This window comes from Ranitomeya imitator, chromosome 4 (genome assembly GCF_032444005.1).
Source record: "Ranitomeya imitator isolate aRanImi1 chromosome 4, aRanImi1.pri, whole genome shotgun sequence".
Classification (NCBI taxonomy): Eukaryota; Metazoa; Chordata; class Amphibia; order Anura; family Dendrobatidae; genus Ranitomeya; species Ranitomeya imitator.
Window position 1 is genome coordinate 134,494,243 of NC_091285.1, and position 6,062 is coordinate 134,500,304.

General features: G+C 37.6%; 1 long non-coding RNA gene across 1 annotated transcript in view; it reads right to left on the reverse strand.

Annotated features, from left to right (window-relative positions):
* Nucleotides 1-5,374, reverse strand: part of LOC138673972 (uncharacterized) — a 237,326-nt gene extending 231,952 nt beyond the window's left edge. Inside the window, exon 1 of the long non-coding RNA XR_011320400.1 lies at nucleotides 5,237-5,374. This is a non-coding gene — a long non-coding RNA (uncharacterized lncRNA). The remainder of the gene's footprint in view (nucleotides 1-5,236) is intronic.
* Nucleotides 5,375-6,062: the final 688 nt, after the last annotated feature.

The window sequence follows — 6,062 nt, forward strand, 5'->3', positions numbered from 1 at the left end:
TAGCAGAATACTATCTTCTCTTGTATTAACTGCTTTACATAGTTTTGTATCATCTGCAAATATCGATATTTTACTGTGTAAATCTTCTACCAGATCATTAATGAATATGTTGAAGAGAACAGGTCCCAATACCGACCCCTGCGGTACCCCACTGGTCACAGCGACCCAGTTAGAGACTATACCATTTATAACCACCCTCTGCTTTCTATCACTAAGCCAGTTACTAACCCATTTACACACATTTTCCCCCAGACCAAGCATTCTCATTTTGTGTACCAACCTCTTGTGCGGCACGGTATCAAACGCTTTGGAAAAGTCAAGATATACCACGTCCAATGACTCACCATGGTCCAGCCTATAGCTTACCTCTTCATAAAAACTGATTAGATTGGTTTGACAGGAGCGATTTCTCATAAACCCATGCTGATATGGAGTTAAACAGTTATTCTCATTGAGATAATCCAGAATAACATCCCTCAGAAACCCTTCAAATATTTTACCAACAATAGAGGTTAGACTTACTGGCCTATAATTTCCAGGTTCACTTTTAGAGCCCTTTTTGAATATTGGCACCACATTTGCTATGCACCAGTCCTGCGGCACAGACCTGGTGATTTATCTATTTTAATCTTATTTAGCCGGTTTCGCACCTCTTCTTGGGTTAGATTGGTGACCCTTAATGTAGGGTTTTCATTGTTTCTTGGGATTTCACCTAGCATTTCATTTTCCACCGTGAATACCGTGGAGAAGAAGGTGTTTAATATGTTAGCTTTTTCCTCGTCATCTACAACCATTCTTTCCTCACTATTTTTTAAGGGGCCTACATTTTCAGTTTTTATTATTTTACTATTGATATAGTTGAAGAACAGTTTGGGATTAGTTTTACTCTCCTTAGCAATGTGCTCCTCTGTTTCCTTTTTGGCAGCTTTAATTAGTTTTTTAGATAAAGTATTTTTCTCCCTATAGTTTTTTAGAGCTTCAATGGTGCCATCCTGCTTTAGTAGTGCAAATGCTTTCTTTTTACTGTTAATTGCCTGTCTTACTTCTTTGTTTAGCCACATTGGGTTTTTCCTATTTCTAGTCCTTTTATTCCCACAAGGTATAAACTGCTTACAGTGCCTATTTAGGATGTTCTTAAACATTTTCTATTTATTATCTGTATTCTTATTTCTGAGGATATTGTCCCAGTCTACCAGATTAAGGGCATCTCTAAGCTGGTCAAACTTTGCCTTCCTAAAGTTCAGTGTTTTTGTGACTCCCTGACAAGTTCCCCTAGTGAAAGACAGGTGAAACTGTACAATATTGTGGTCGCTATTTCCTAGATGCCCGACCACCTGCAGATTTGTTATTCTGTCAGGTCTATTAGATAGTATTAGGTCTAAAAGTGCTGCTCCTCTGGTTGGATTCTGCACCAATTGTGAAAGATAATTTTTCTTGGTTATTAGCAGAAACCTGTTGCCTTTATGGGTTTCACAGGTTTCTGTTTCCCAGTTAATATCCGGGTAGTTAAAGTCCCCCATAACCAGGACCTCATTATGGGTTGCAGCTTCATCTATCTGCTTTAGAAGTAGACTTTCCATGTTTTCTGTTATATTTGGGGGTTTGTAACAGACCCCAATGAGAATTTTGTTACCATTTTTCCCCTCCATGAATTTCGACCCATATCAGTGCTGTCATATTCCAGAACTGGGCAATGCTTCATCACATGCATCAAAGTACTCCACTGCTTGGCTAGCCATTTCTTGGCCCAGTCTTGACATACCAAGTTCTGCGTCTTTCTCAGTGGTGGTCAAGTGACATGATATAGATATTAGATATAATGCTGTAAATAGTGAATAAAGCCTCTCGTATTTACCTTGTGCACGTGGAGTTTGTCCCTTGGATGTGCCCACTGCTTTTAGTGACATAACTTGCAATCCTCTTTGTCCCTTGTGGTGTGTCCTTCTTCTTCCTAGTATTCTTTCACCCCTAACTCACTTGTTGATGTATACATTATAAATAAAAAAAATTCTTCATAATCATTATACTTCTATATTCTGTGTTTTTCTTTGTTCTTCTGTTTAATTACCAATATGTCCTATGTATTGTCCATTGGTACACATGTGGCGGTGATGGTACACTATTTTGAGTAATATTGTTTTATGGCCATATATTTCATGTGTACCCTGCCTCTGAGGTTTTCCATTAATTAAACCTAAATAAAGGGTATCTTTGGGCCTCTCCCTCTCTCATTACACAAATACACATCATCTGATCTGCTTCATCCAATAAGCATTTACATTTATTCAGCTTGTAGACGGAAAATCTGCATAAAAATGATGATATGATCAAAAGACTCACTTGTCTAATAATCTGCACACAGTGAAATTATGAGTATTGGTAAGAGCACAATATCAAATCCTGAGCAAATCTGCTTTTTTTGTGATACCGTAATGAATCTTCCCTTATTTTGCAATACTATGCTATTAATAATACAAGTCTAACACCAGCGTTGTTCATTCTCTTATGAGAAACAATCTCCACTGTGGAATTCTCCATCTCTTTTCATTCTTGAGCCGTTTCCAAAATGCAGTTTGTAATAATAAACTGTTGACTATAAAATGTACATAAAAGGGTATGCATGTGAAGAATAGATTTTGCAGACTTGTCCAATCATGATTTTTTATGAGAGTTATATTTTTGGCGCATTAGGACAAGTCAGCTCTATAACTGATACAGGCTACCAGGCTCTTTCCAATTATCAAGGCTCTTTCAGACTAGCACAATACTACTAGTGATATGGCTGAATTGGTCTTTGTTCCTCAATAAAAAAAAATATTTGTCTTGTAATAATCTAATTCGTCATCCTTGAAAAAAAAAAACTATCTTTGTAGCTTTATGCTAATGAATTGGAGGAGCGTTAATCCAGGCTGGGAAAAGGTATTTTGGGGGTCATAGACAGATTAAACCAATGGTGCACCCCACCCCCAGATGAAACCCTCAACCCCCAAGTAAAGGAATGGGTTGAATACAAAGGTAACAGGTCCCCTAAAGCCACCCACCTCCCACTCTGACAGCCACTTCTACTAGAACGGATACCTTTTTCTCCCAAAAGTACCGGCAACAGTAAAAAAAAAAGTGGTATATTTTATGGGTGAGGCTAAACAGGGGGTGTGTTATTGAAGTGATATATAGAATCATTCATTGTTTGCATACCATTACAATACCAATACAAGGGACAAATAGCGATATTCATCCCTGGCATTCTATATTTTAAATGTCTGACCTAAGGACGGTCGTGTAAACTAATATAGCTTTAATATAATGAGTGCCATTTGATTTCAAATAAGGTGTTCAGGATTTGTGGATATCCTATTGGAAACTAAACAGACCCTATCATAGATAAAGAGATACATCCGATGGATTTTATGCCCGTCAAGTAACAAATACAGTTTGCAATAAAACTGATGATGCATCTGGTGCCATATTCCTATGCGGATAGTGGTTCTGGTATTCATGTACGGATGGTGTTTTTTTTTAACATATTCGTGTAGTGATGGTTGTTCTGGTAATTTATTCATCACCAGAAACATCATCAGTACATGAATACAAAACCAAAATCATCATCAGTACATAAATAGAACACCAGAGCCATCAATCGTACATAAATACAGGATACAAACTATCATCAGTAAATAAATAGGTCACTAGAACCCCCACAGAACATGAATACGGCATCAGAACAACTATCAATAAGTGTCAGGTTTTTTTTCCAAAGTACACCCCATGAGAGAGGCAGGAAGTAGCACCCTAGGCATGTGCCTCCCCTGCCTACCCCTTGTCCCAGCCCTGGTGCCAATACACTTTGATGTGTCCCTAGTACATTTGTAGACTATTCTACATGCGGCTTTAAAGCTTGATTTCTCAGAGATGGTACATCAGATTATTGCAAAACATTTATTATTACTGTTATAGAAGGACGCATGCAGACATGCCAATTTTTAACCGTCATAGACAGTATGCCCTTAAGAAACTCCCCAAATGCTTCATATTCTAAGTGTCTTCGATTCAATTTTTGCATTCAGTACTATGAGGTTATTAGCAATAAATTTAATAAATATATTATAAAATGCTGAAGCGCTAGACTGGAATATACAGTATATATATCCATGATTTGCAGCTGCATTTCTGGAATTTCCAATGATCTGCCTGAACATGAAACATTAGATACTGAGGGAGAATACTTTGCTCTCATCTCTACCCTCAAATACTAATGAATATTCCATGTAATGAAATAGTCGGAGAATATAAAGAGCCAACTGAGCTTCTTAGGTGCAGACCACTTACCAAATTTAGTTTCTTACGCAGGAATAGGTTGTAACAGGAAAAATGTATCTGTAACACTATACAGGCTTCAGGAAGGGTTCTGATGACTTTTTCTTAATGACTTGTTTATTAACATTTGTGGAGGTTCTGGATAAAAAGGACAATTCAATGATCAATCTGTGCTTTGGTCTTTCTTTTGCCATTTCAATGCAGTCTTCCATGTATTATAAGAAGGTCGAGCAATGACAATATGTGACCTCAGTCTGTTATATGCAATAAATATCCTACTGCAAGGCAAGCTTCTCAATACAATTAAGCCCAAAGTGTTATATTTCCTCATTAACCAGATTAATTACATTAAAGATCAAAAAGGATTTGTCGGTATCAATGTTTCCGTCACCATCGTCATCATCACCATCATTGATTTTAAAATCCAGTATCATTTCAAGGATTTATAGCAATAAATGCTTTTTTTTCTTCACATTACTGAACAAAAATATGAAGCAAAAATTACCGTCATTTTATAAGAACGAGCAAAAAAAGGTATAATACAGAGAGTAAAATAGAAAGTGAAAGCAGCTAGAGAAATCTGAAACTTTTGTTATTCTTATTACAAAATTACTTTCTTTTAGATAATTATCTTTGTAATTTATCCACAAACTGAGATAAAATGAAATCTACACTGGGAATTATGATAAAATATAATGTATTTTATTGGGTATAGTCAATGTCTCCGTCCTCCAGGCTGGATTTTGCACTCTGCTATGGAAAGCACTGTAGGATTTATACTGGTGTTTACCATTTTAATATCCTACGTTACTTTTTTATTCCATAAATTTTCGGGTAGATTTTCATTTCACCAACTAAACATACAAACAACCAGAAATCTGAATGACCTTCAGAAAAGAAAGAAATGGACCATAATAATTACCTTGTGTAGACCTTCAGATCTTCATATTATCTCCTAGTCAAATTATAATCCACATACAAGTTAATCCAGTCCAAGTGTTTTGAAAAATAATCCACCAAAATACCCATGTTGCGTAGACATTATGCTTTTTCCTATCCATGTTTTGCTCTGCTCTTAGAAATTGAAGAGGTCTGGCTTTATGCTCAAATTACTTTCACTTTTCCCTTTGAAACATAACCTGATGCATGTCTATTTGCAGAGTGCTGCAGAACAGACTATGCTGTATTATGGCCCACCTATAATTGTAACAGATGGAAATCTCAACATTTTCATAAATAAGGACTTCTTTTGGAACAATAAGTTATTTGATACCTCAAAACATTTCAAGTGTTAAAAATGGGGTCTAAGGGGTAACGTTTCTGTGGCACCCCAGGTGCTCAGGTACCACAGTGGTATTGCCTTTCTCTCAGGGTGGGTAATGCCATGCCTGGAGGCAGGAGGAATCCCTTTGGCAGGTAACCTTTTATGCAACACATTCTGACTCCAGGCCAGAAGGGGGAGCTTTACACCTGACTTGAGGGGAGCTGCTCTCTGGTCGGGAGGAGGAGTCAGTTGCTAGGCAGTTGCTAGGCAGTTACAGTTGACAGTTGGTAACAGACAGTGATGGAGCACAGAATGACTTAGGAGCTAGAGGAGGACAGCTACTGTGCCTCTCTAAGCTGAGCGCAGAAACCAGGCACCGGGAGCCCGAGGTCGTGAGGAACTACAGGTCCCATGGCAAATCTGGAGGGCAGAAAACATAAAAGTGACTTGCCCACATAATACCTGAGGTATAGCAGCAATCAGA